The sequence below is a fragment of the Tenrec ecaudatus genome, chromosome 9, assembly GCF_050624435.1.
Source record: "Tenrec ecaudatus isolate mTenEca1 chromosome 9, mTenEca1.hap1, whole genome shotgun sequence".
In the NCBI taxonomy this organism is placed as follows: Eukaryota; Metazoa; Chordata; class Mammalia; order Afrosoricida; family Tenrecidae; genus Tenrec; species Tenrec ecaudatus.
In genome coordinates, this window is record NC_134538.1 from 138,685,568 (window position 1) to 138,698,601 (window position 13,034).

Sequence of the window (13,034 nt, forward strand, 5' to 3'; positions counted from 1 at the left end):
CCTCCGAGTGTCATCTTTGCTCTCTGACACTTTAAAGAGCTCTTGTGTGGGAACTTAGCCCATTGCAATGTGTCCGTTGATTTGACTGCTGCTTCCATGAGTGTTGATTATGGATTCAGCAAAATTAAATCCTGATGATTTTGTCTGTTGTTCCGCTTGTAAGGATTTTTGTTTTCTTCACATTGAATTGCAATCTGTACTTAAGGTTTCATTCTTGGATTTTTAGCAGCAAGTGCTTCGCGTCTTCCTCACTTTCCACAAATAAGGCTGTGTTATCTACACATTGCATGTTGCTAATGAATGTCTTCCAATCCTGATGCCATGCTCTTCAGCACACAGTCAGGTTACTCATGTCTTGAGTTAAGCATACAGATCATTTTTTAATGTTTCAGTTACTTTGTCTTTAAACAAAAATATTCTACCATTAAATCTATCAAAAGAAAATAAAGTACAAGAGATTGCTGCTTTTAATTTAATTTATCCTATTGGAGAGTAAAAATGTTGCCATATACTCAAAAGAAACCAACCACCAACAAAACCAACACTTCCTGTTTTTAAACTTCCTTTAGTTCCATAAGCTGACATTCCACTGATCAGTTAGTCATTGATTAATTGTTGAGTTCTAGCCAAGTGCTGCAAAGTGTGTGTTCTTGAGATAAGTGGAAAATATACTGTAGAAACAAGCAAACAACAATGTTATTCTGCCCTGATGGAGTTTCCATTCTTACCGTGGCATAAGAAAATGCATTAGATTGACCAATCTCTCATCTAAGGAGTGTTGGTGCAAAGGTTAAACACCTACTGCTTACCAAGAGGTTGACAATTGATCCTTACCCATGGACTCAGGGGAAGGTAAGGCAAACAGGTGATTTGCTTCCTGTAAGACTGCCAATACACAAAACTATCCAAACCACCATCAAGAATTCTCTAAAAGGGTTTCAAGTCTGTAATATTCATAGGCAGCCATGTGCTCTGGAGCACTTGATGTGTCTGAATCACTGATCTTTCAGTTAGAGATTTAGCACTTGACCATTGACCACCATTTCTCCTCTGTAAAGACTAGATCTTAGAAAATACTATAGGTCAGTTTTACTCTGTGACATGTAGTCTTTCCCACTACTCTGGCAGTTGGTCATACTGTGGTGCCTTTCATTTTGATTTGATGCTGGAAGGTGTACCACTAGTATTTCAAAGAGTAGGTTGGTCACACAAGGTGAAACATTTTTTGAGAAGCTTTCAAGTTAAGAATTTACAGACTATGAATAAGAAATAGACTATCTACTTCTGAGTGATTGTCCACTGGAAATCTTATAGCAATGGGCCATTGTCCAATAAAGCAAAATCCTTATACATTGTAGCAGAAAATTTCCACATGTAGTTCTATAAATTAAGCTCCTCAGATTGGAAGACATTCGACATGTTTGAGGAAAGCTGTCTTCTTAAATGAATGAGGACCATAATGACTTTTGGGAACTTCCTTTGCTGATGTTAGGCTGTTTTATCTAGAGAAACAAAACCAATGACATGCATTTATGTAAAGGAAGGAAAGCTATATGAAGGTGTAATCTTATATCAAGAAGGCATTCCAGCTCAATCCAACTTAAGTCTATGAGTGCAAAGCTAGCTAGAGCCCTCTTGCAACTAACTATACAGGTAAAGTGGGATGCAGGAGGCACACAGGTCAGCGGGTGCCAATTTGTGTGCATTCAAGGTTGGTGGAAACATGGCAGGGTGCTGACAGCTTTCAGGTTCAGGCAAGCTACATAGAGTCACCCCTGGATGTAGGCACAGGGTCACAACCAGCAGCAAGACAAAAAGAGAGAAAGGCAAAGTTCCCTGTTTTTCTCTTAAATAAAGGCTACCTCTCCTTCCCCAAGGAGGAATCATCAGGCTAGATGATGGACAGCTTGGAGTCCACACCTATCCTTTAGTACAAACTCAATTTGACATAATAATCTAATTTATACAAGACTCAAATGAGAACTAATTGTAAACTTCTATTAATAATCAGAGTGTGGAATGTATGAAATATGAATCTCAGAAAATTATAAATGATTAAAAATGAAATAGAGTGCATAAAATTGATATTCTAGGCACTAGTGAGCTAAAATAGCCTGGTCTTGACCAGTTTTAAGCAAGTGTTTCATTTACTCTGCAGAGGAAGGCAAATTTAAGAAGAATGTCATCACATTAAGCATCAAAAAGGACATTTAAAAATCTAGCTTGAATACTTACCTGGCAGGGGAGATACCATGATCACGAAGGTGGTTTATCCAGGGCGAGGCTCACCCATTGCACTCCGGGTGTGCTGACCTCTGTGATTTCCCCAAATGTGGGAAACTCGACTGCATAATTTGTGGTAGTGGGGGACTGCATTCGCGCTATCCTCTGAAAAAAAAATCTAGCTTGAACTACAATGGTGTGTATGATAATATCTATATACAAGCATGGAAATCTGATTAATACATATATTATTCAAATTTACACACTAGCCACTGAAGATATCGATAAAGAAATTGAAGCATCCTATCAAATCTTCAGTCTGAAAATGATCAAACATGCAATCAAGATATATTGATGATTATTAATGATGATTTGGATGTGAAAGTTAGGAAAAAAGAGAAAAGAATAGTAGTTGGAAATATGGACTGGTTGATTAAAAAAAAAACCTGGAAATGGCATGAGAGAATTTGGCAAGACCAATGATTTCTTCATTACAAATAACTTTTTCAACAACATAAATGGAGCCTATTCATGTGGATTTCTCCAGAAGAGATGCACAAAAAATCAAATTGGCTACATCTGTGTGAAGAGGCATTAGATACGCTCAGTGTGTAAGCCTAATAGGGCCAGGCAATGACCCTGTAATAGAATGTAAATCATACAGATGTATATTCAGGTTGAAGTATGGTAAGCAGGAAATGAGAACCAAAACTTTCAGCTAAGCCAACCTGAATTTCAAGAACATATCAAGCATCAAACTCCCTGCCATCAAGTCAGTACTGACTCATAGTGGCCCCCTGTGAATTTCTGAGATTGTTAATATTTACTGGAGTAGAAAGCCTAGGATTGGTCCAGCGAAGCTGCTGGTGGTTTAGAACAGCTGACCATGCAGATGACAGTCCAACAAATAACTACTTTACTACCAGGGACTTACTGAACCCTAATGACAGAAGATCCAATGACATTGAGAAGTTCAAGCTACACTGAAAGCATTAGTCATAAACAAGGATGCAGGAATTGATGGAATTCCAGTCGAAATGTTTTAGCAAGCTGATGAAGCACAGAAAGAATGCACTCATCAATGCCAAGAACTTTGCAGGGCAGCTACTAGGTCAAATGACAATTAGAGATCCATAGCTGTGCCCATTCCAAAGAAAGCTGTCCAATAGAATAGGTAAACTATAGAACAATGTTATTGATATTCCATGCAAACACAATTTCCTAAAGCTCATCCAACAAAGGGTATAAAGATACACTGATAAGAACTTTCCAGAAGTTCAGGTCAGAGTCAGAAGAGGACATGAAACAAGGTATAACATTGCTGATGTCTGAGGGATTTTTGGCTCAAAGCAGAGAATATCAGAAGCATGTTTACTTAGAGGTTTATTTTGTTACATAATGTTTTATTGCCTATATAAAGGCATTCTGCTGTATGAATCATAACAAACTATTAATAGCATGGAAAAGAATGGGAATTCCAGAGTACTTCCTTGTGTTAATGAGGAACATATGCTTCGATCAAAGGGAATACTGCAATGTTTAAAATCAGAAAGGATGTACTTCATGGTTGTATTCTCCACCCATACTTATTTAATTTGTGTCCAAGCAGATAATCAGTGAAGATGGGTTATATGAAGCAGAATGAAGCACCACAAGTGCAGGGGAGCTTATAAACCACCTGTGATATGCAGATAACCCAACCTTGCTTGCTCAGAGTAAGAAGAATTAGAAGCATTTGTTGATGGAGATCAAAGGTTGCTGTCATTAATATTAATTACTTATCAGTTTTAAAAAATCGAAATCTTCTAAGTTGGACCTACAGATACCACCATAATAAATGTAGAAAATATTGAAATTGTCAAGGAATTCATCTCACTTGGATCCACAATCAATGCTCATGGAAGTATCCGTCAAGAGATCAAACCATGTACTCCATTGGGTAAATCTGCTCCATGAGATCTCTTTAGAGTGTTGAAAATCAGGGATGTTACTTGGAGGATCAAAGTGCACCTGACCCAAGCCATGAGATTTTTTATCTCCTCATCTGTGTGTGAGAGTTGGACTGCATAAGGAAGACCAAAGATGAATTGATGCATTTGAATTATGGTTCTTGGGAAGAACACTGAAAGTACCATCAACTGCCCAAAGAACAAATGCATCTGTTTTGGAAGAAGTATACTCCGAATGTTCTTTCGAGGCAAGAATGGCTAGACTTCATCTTACAGAATTAGGAGAGGTAAGGGAGCACTAGTCCCTTGAGATGAGCATCACACTTGGTCAAGGATAGGGGTAGTGAAAAAGACAGAGGCTTTCCACATGATGAATTGACAGTGGCAGCAACAACCAAATCAAACATACCCACCATTGTGAGTGTAACTCAAGACTAGTCAGTGGCCAGTCAGGGTGCAGTGTAGCAATGATGAAACACAACTCTCTTCTAGTTCGTAAATGCTTCCTACCGTTCCCCCCACTATCATGATCCCAATTCTACTTTACAAATCTGACTAGACCAGAGGATGTACACTGGTACAGAAAGGAACTGGAAACACAGGGAATCCAGGGCGGATGATCCCTTCAGGACCGTGCTGAGAGTGTCGATACCAGGAGGGTGGGGTGGAAAGGGGGAACAGATGAGGGTAACGAATGTACAACAATTGCGCTTTACACAAGTGATGTATATATGGATTGTGATAAGAGTTGCCTGATCCCCCCAAAAAAAGGATTTAAAAAAAAGACTAGTCAGTGCTTTGTTCTGTTGTGCATGGGGTTGCTATGTGTCAGAGCTGACTGATTGGCACTAACTGTTGTTAGGTGTACGAAGAGACCTGACACCAAACAACAATGTGCCATCTACCCAATTAGTATGTCTTGGCTAGTGCTAAGTTTACAAAGAGAGTGAAAAAAGTGATGCGTGATACAAAAATAAAGAATAAGATGTTAGGCCCCCTGGGCTTTTAAAGGAATAGACATTCCAGACATTAAGAACTGTGAAGTGCAAGGGCATTTCAGAAAAGTGTGATTGCAGTATTTGAGGAAGAGTGTGGTGTCGTGCTAGGCTGAGGACAGAGAAGGCAGACTCTCTTCATTGTTTCATTTTGATTTGGGCAGCAATGTGGAGGATATAAATAGCACATCATAGACCAACTCAGCAGATTCCACATGTTTAGTGATGTTGACTGCATTCTTCAAGTTGTGCAATGATTTTCATCCAACTTTGCTGAGTTCACCGTCTACCATTAACATAATCTCACTGTTTAAAAATTGTGTTGGAAACATCTGATTTCTTCTCATTTCACCAGAGCAAGAGAATCATTCTCTCCGCCATATTCCAAGGCTGATTCCAATGAGTGGGGGGAGGCGGATTCAGACAGACATGAACCTTCCAACCTTTTATTTATTTTTTTGGACTAATTTTCACACCAACCCTTCACACATCTCCTTGTACTTCTTTTGTTTGTTGTGTTCAAAATTTGCTATAGACACCACAAACCCTCACAGGATGTTGAAGTTATTGAGGGCAATAATAGGATATAATTCAGACTCAAGAACAGTTCAGGATACAGTTCTTTAAAAAACAAAAACAAAAACTGAGCTAATCTCAAGGGCTCAAGCAGAAAGAAAATGTTTTGAAAAGGATGGTGGCAACGTATGTACAAATGTACTTCCCACAACGGATATGTGGATTGCTATAAGAGCTGTATGGGCCCCCAATAAAATGATTTAAAAATGACAGCCTATTCTCAGCCACACTAGCAGGTACAGCTCTCTTCATATATTAACCCATTTTCCTGGCCCCAATCTTGCTAGTTACCATAGTGAGTGACTATGCTATGCTCTTGGCTCTACCACTGAGTATGTATAAGTGACCTATTTCACCATTTAGCCTTTTTCTCCCTTAAAAAAAAAAATTGGTTTTCTCATCTACAATGTTTCAGAAATGTGGTATTTTGATACATAAAATTTCACCCTATTTGAGTGATTATTTTATTTAAGATTTTTTTGAGGATCTGCTAGGTCCCTTGTGCATTCCTTTTCTTCAAGGTCTCCTTCCTTCTTGTCTCTGCACCGGGTTGGCCTTCAGAGCCAGCAAGCTGCTCTCAAATGCTGACTTCCTCAGATGCATGCGTACAGGTATTGATTAAATCCATTTTCTTCAAAGTATATTTTAGTAACTGCATAGTAGGTTGTTTAAAATTTTTATTTATTCCCCCCCCCGCCTTGGTCTGTGTGTCTCTAGGGAGGGGTGTGGGGAGATTTGAATTTAAATGTTGCTTACCATGCTACAAGGTTCCACTTTTCTTTACAGGAAACTCTTTAGTAGGAGTCAACCACTCTATAAAAAGTAAGCTCTTCTTCCAAGTTCCTTAAAACTTTATGATGGGGTTTTGTTTATTTGTTTCTTGAAAACTCTACACTAAATGCATATTTGTATAAAGCATTTTCTTTCCACCACAAGGTACCTACTTGGTCATTGAGGCCTGTGGGGCTCTCTTTGTTTCCCTCCCCTGCTCAATGGCCTTGGCGAATCAAGGTCACAAAGAGATGCGCTAAGATTTAATGGTTACTCTTTCCTTACTGCCAAAATCAACAAGAAGAAATGGCTCTAACTTCCTGAGTACAAATAACCAAATTATAAGTGAACCATCTGAATTTGCCTCATGAAGTATACTGAAGGAAGAAGTAGCTAAATGTCTAATTGATTATTATTTGCTAGTAGCCTTGTTTTTTTGAATTTTTTTGTTTTGCTACCACAAATACATATGGTTTCTGTCAAAAGTTGGTAATATACCTTTGATTGCAAATTGTTCCACATTGGCCTTGGGTTTTAAATGGGTTCAGTTCAGCAGCATTGTTAACTCTATATTTATATATACATGTTATCTCTATATTTTTATCTATAATATATATTTTAATCTGCCACTAAGTGTTTTTCTTAGTGTTTTATACATAAAAAAGAGGCTATATGTTTTTCAAAATGCCTAATAATATCTAAAAAGCATATATACTATTAATAACAATATAGCAGGATAAATTATACTCTCAACTTCCCCTCATTAAATATATTAATTAAACCATTTCCTTTAATTAAAATATTTAATAAAATATTTTTATTAAAATAAAATAAGTCTAATTTTAATAAAAGCATAAAGTGATGAAAAATGCTACAGACAATTCCAGTGAAAAATTACTAAAAAATGTTATTTAAGCATGGCATTATCTTCTGTTTGGAGGGTGTTCTCCATCATACGTATACACATACAAAGACAGATACATATGTAAATATATTTTACAGTTTTTGTTAGATGCCACTGAGTTAGTTTGAAATAATAGCATCTCCGTATAAAATAGAATGGATGCCCATTCTGCCCTGTGGCATCCCCTTGATTATTCCTCGGTGAGAGCCCATTGTTGCAGCCAGTGTCAATCATCTTCGTAGGCTTCCTCTCTGACATGCCCTCTACTTTACCAAGCAGGATGTCTTTCCCTAAGGACTGCTCCTGTAACAGTATGTCAAAAGTCCTTAAATGAAGTCTCCCCCTCATTGTTTAAGAAGCACTCTGGCTCTACTTCTTCTAAGCCAGACTCATTTGTCCTTATAATTTCCATGGTACTTTCAATGTTCTTCTCAAGCACCACAAATCAAATGCATTTATTCTTCTTCAGTCTTCTTATTTCATTGTGCAATTTTCACATGCATATGAGGCAATTGAAAACACTATGGCTTGAGTTGGGAACACCTTAGTCCTCAAATTAACTTTCTTGCTTTTCAATAGTAAAAAGGTCTTATGCAATCCATTTACCCAATGCAACTGGACTTTTGATCTCTTGACCGATGCTTCCATGAGCATGGATTATTGATTCAAGCAAGACAAAATCCTAAAAAATTTAAACTTTTATCCACTTATCATGATGTTACAGTTTGTAATCCATACAAAAGGCTACAATCCTTCATGAACTTCAAGTCCTCATTTTCAGCAAGCAAGTTTATGAAACCTGCATACTGCAGACTAATAAGCCTTCCTCCAAACTTGATGCCGAATTATTCTTCATATAATTCAACTTCCCTCATTATTTTCTCAGTATGCATGCTGAATAAGCACAGTGTGAAGATACAATCCTTATGCCCATCTTTCCTGATTTTAAACCACGCATTATTCCCTTGTTCTGTTTGCACAACTGACTCTTGATCCATGTATAAGTTCTACATGAGCATGAAAAAATCATCTGGAATTCATATTCTTCTCAAGGTATCCATGGTTTGTTATGCTCAACACAGTCAAATGCCTTGGAATAGTCTTTTAAATCCAAGGAAACATCTATCTGGTATTCTCTGCTTTGAGCCAAGATCCATCCTCTTCTGAATCCAGCCTTTTCCTCTGACAGCTCTCTGTCAATGTACTGCTGTAATTGCTGTTGGTTTATTTTCAGCATAATTTTACTCGCATGTGATATCAATGATATTGTTCTATAAATTGAGCACTGTGTTGGATCACCTTTTGAATATATATTAAATACATACATTTCAGTTTTTGACTATTATCTTTCTTTGTTTGAAAGCACCTTACAAAATGGAAGATTGTCCCAGTTATAAAATGTTACATGGATATAAGAACAAACACAACTAGACAGTAATATGGTTTACAGAAATTAAAGTATGCTAAATTAGATAAACTTCAGGCATAACTTCCAGTAATAATACTATAAATGTGGGTTCAAGGTTAACAGATCAGTGACACATATTTATAATGCATCTTTAAAAGAAAGAAAAGAATGTATTAATTGGTTGACAAATATGACCAGAGGCTCACAGGAACCTAACCCTATAACTCCCCTAGTAAAAATAGATCAGTCCCTACCAATTCAATGTCCATAAAGGTTTTATAGAATATCACTACAGTATTATCAGTTGCTACTGATTGATTAAACTTTTGTGCATGAGAATAGAACTGCACACTATAGGGCTTTTGTTATTTATTTATTTAATAAAAGAGTCAACAAATCTTTCTTTTGAGGTGCCTTGGGGTTCTCCAACCTCCATCCTTTTGGATAGTAGCTGACTTAGCTGTGTCCACTACTGAGGAACCTCGTGCACACATCATTTTTTGTACGTATAAATGTAGTCTTTAAAAAATTGTATATATTTAGTCACTAATAAAGGTGTATATATGCTTAGGTGATGTTCAATACGTAGAATGTGTCACATAGACCTATATCCTTTATCTACCTGCCACTCTTATGCAAGGAAGCCCCTTCAAGCTTTCCCTGGAGATTAAAGGAGTCAAGTGAAATTCTGTTCAAACAACTCACCCAGAAATATAGTCTCTCTCTTGCCCATTTCTTTTATCTACAGTTCATTTTTAGAATTATAAATAAAAGATTGCTTTCAAAATTGCTTCTTATATTTGGAACTTTTTGGATCCAAAGGAGCCTGTTTTGCCTCAACGGAGCCTCATTCGATGTGAGTGTAATAGAAGTCATGATGGTGGGACTTTTTTCCAGAACCTGGGACAGGTGATCCAGGGAGATCAGTTCCTGGAAGAGGACATTGCGCTTGGGAGGGGGCCAGTAAAAACCAGAAAGAGTCTCGAAGAGAGGGATCAAAACTGTTGCTACAGCAGTGGGCTCCGTCAAAGAACAATTGTGAGGTTGGTTCAGAACCACCGGGCAGTGTTTCTTTCTAATGCATCTAGGAGTTGGAATTGACTCGTTGGCATCTACCAACAACAATCAAAAGACACATTTGGATAGAGCCACAAGAAATGGGACCCTATAAAGGAGTACCAAATAGACTTGATAACGAATGAAATATGACCTTCTTAATTTAAAAAATTATTATAATTAAAGGACTGTGCACAGACATGTGAGGATGGTGATAAAAAGGCAGGAAGATGGCCATGCTATTTGGACCATTGTACCCTGTAAAGTTGTACAGTAGTCAGTGAAGAGAGAATATATGTCGAATGTGAATTAGATTGATTTTAATATCAGAATTTAATACCAGATAGAAGCTCAGGGAAGGGCTGAGTTATGATTCTCTCCTGCTTTCTCCTAAAAGAAAAGACAGTGTCTACGTTCAGAGGAAGTTCTGCCTAATGGGACAACTTTCAAAGCATTCACAGTATCACTAAAACTATTATCATTATTACTATGATGATGATGATGGTGAAGATGACTAGCTCCTTGTAAATATTGTGTTCATCAGTTAATATGTAATAATCTTGCACAAGTTAAAAATCTATAAATCAAAATGGGGCAGTCTCATCAACAATTTATTTTTAATCTGTTGAATTAAACATAGTGACTCCAATTAACCTAAGCTGTACAGATAAGTACAATATAATTTCTAAAATGAAATAACAATCCCAATGGAAGAAGTTTCCCTAGAGCTAGACTATAATTTCAAATTTTAATTTTATATTCAAATATAAATCTGGTAGTACACAATACTGTTAAATTATCTACAGCTTGTGTAAGATGCTCTATTTCTAGCAGATAAAATTTTTATTCAATTATGTCTGTAAGCACCATAACTTCTATTGATGAACATGGATTGACATAGTTGTTTAAGCCTATAATGAACTAAATGTTACACAGAATACAATTTTCCTCTTCATTTACCTTAATTTATTCTAGTAGTAAATGCCATCGCCTTCCATAATTACAGAATAAATCTCACTGTAGGATCAATTACTACAGTTTAGGATAAAACTTGAGTTGTTTTGTAATTACATCCACTGGACATTCCATTTTAATTTAGCGTAGATTTCATAAAAAATACTGTAGCTTAATTAATGGCTTTTCTTCCATTGCTGTTAGGTGCTATCCTATGGGTTCTGATTAATAGGGACCCTATTTTGTTCAACAGAGAGAAACATTGCCTGATTGTGTATCACCCTCACATTCATTACTATATTTGAGCCCATTTTTGGAGGCACTGTGTCAATACACCTCACTAAGTCTGTTCACTATTTCACTGATCTGTTTCCAAGCATGATATGTTCTCCAGGAACTGTTGCCTTCTGATAACATGCCCAGAGTCTCAACATCCTCATTGTTAAGCAGCATTTTGGTTGTAATTTTTCTAGCATATATTTGTTCCTTCTCTGACAGTTCCTAGCATATTCACTATTGTTGATCAACACCATGATTTGAGGGTATCAATTCTTCAGTCTTCCCTCCTTATTCACTGGTCAGTTTACACATGCTACTGAACGTGATGGTATAACTTAAGTCAGGCAAACCTTAGTCTTCAAAGAGACATTTTTGATTTTTTTTAAACATTATATTAGGGGCTCATACAACTCTTATCACAATCCATACATATACATATATTAATTGTATAAAGCACAACTGTACATTCTTTGCCCTAATTATTTTCCTTTTTTTACATTTTATTAGGGGCTCATATAACTCTTATCACAATCCATACATATACATACATCAATTGTATAAAGCACATCCGTACATTATTTGCCCTAATCATTTTCAAAGCATTTGCTCTCCACTTAAGGCCTTTGCATCAGGTCCTCTGTTTTTTGCAGCATAATTGTCTAGTGTGATACAGTTTCATTTCTTAAGTGCTACATCCATGGGCATTGACCATTGATGGGAAGTACAATTAATTCCTTGACCAAATCTCTACATTTGCATAGATCATGATGTGGTTTATTGGTCCAGCGGTGGAGATTCTTGCTTTCTTTACTTGGAGGTGTACCCTGATGGTGCGGGTTGGTAAATGTTGGACGGACAACTGCAAGGTTGAGAGTGCGATCCTACTACTGGTTACATCGATGAAACATAAAGCTATCTACTCCCCAAAAGATCTGTAGCCTCGGAAATTCAATATAGAGTTATTAGAAGTGCAAGTGGATAGCAGTGTTGCTGTTGTTGTTTTGTATTTTTAAATGAGATAGAAGTCATCCGGAAAGTGACAGTCTTGGATCCTCATTGTGAAGTGCTTCAAGTGTTCTTCACTTTCTTTTTTTTTTTTCTTCTTTTACATTTTATTAGGGACTCATACAACTCTTACCACAATCCATACATATACATACATCAATTGTATAAAGCACATCCATACATTCCCTGCCCCAATCATTCTCAAGGCATTTGCTCTCCACTTAAGCCCCTTGCATCAGGTCCTCTTTTTTTTCCCCTCCTCCCTCCCCATTCCCCCCTCCCTCATATGCCCTTGGTAATTTATACATCGTTGTTTTGTCATATCTTGAATTGACCACTACATTTCCAAGTTCTGAAATGGCCAACAGACCATAGGACGTCATTTCTTTAGGCTCCTGCTTGAAGCCAACAGCTCCATCACACTGTTAGTCTTGATTCAGGGCCAATCACTTTCTGTAATACATTTAGGTCATCTGCATATCACAGATTATTAATGAGCTTTCCTCTAACTCTAATGCTGTACTCTTATTTTATATAGTCTACCTTCTCTGATTATTTGTTCACTTATAAAATTGAATAATTGGCATGTAAGGACACAATCCTAGAATAAATTACTCATAATATTCTATTAGAGATCACAGCCTTGAAAGGCATCTATTTTCCTTACCTATCAGATCCAAACACTGGTCTGAGTGGTTATAAAAGAGGGAAAGTAATATTTCAAATGACTTCAAAGATTTTGTGGCGTAGGAACTAGTTTCAAGCAATTGTTGAAAAATATACTATACTTGAGCCATTAGCAAGCAATTGTTAAATATATACACACACATACATGCACACGCACACACACACATTTGTCTCATGTCATCTGGGTCTAAAAATATGTGCCTGAGCAGATACTTTCTTAATTTAAT

At 36.9% G+C, this 13,034-nt stretch overlaps 2 non-coding genes across 2 annotated transcripts; one reads left to right on the forward strand and one right to left on the reverse strand.

Annotated features, from left to right (window-relative positions):
• Positions 1-2,227: 2,227 nt before the first annotated feature.
• On the forward strand, positions 2,228-2,391 carry LOC142457568 (U1 spliceosomal RNA). Its single transcript, XR_012786280.1, has one exon. It is a non-coding gene; the product is annotated as a U1 spliceosomal RNA (small nuclear RNA).
• Positions 2,392-12,428: 10,037 nt separating this feature from the next.
• Positions 12,429-12,566, reverse strand: LOC142457605 (small nucleolar RNA SNORA2/SNORA34 family). Its single transcript, XR_012786308.1, has one exon. It is a non-coding gene; the product is annotated as a small nucleolar RNA SNORA2/SNORA34 family (small nucleolar RNA).
• Positions 12,567-13,034: the final 468 nt, after the last annotated feature.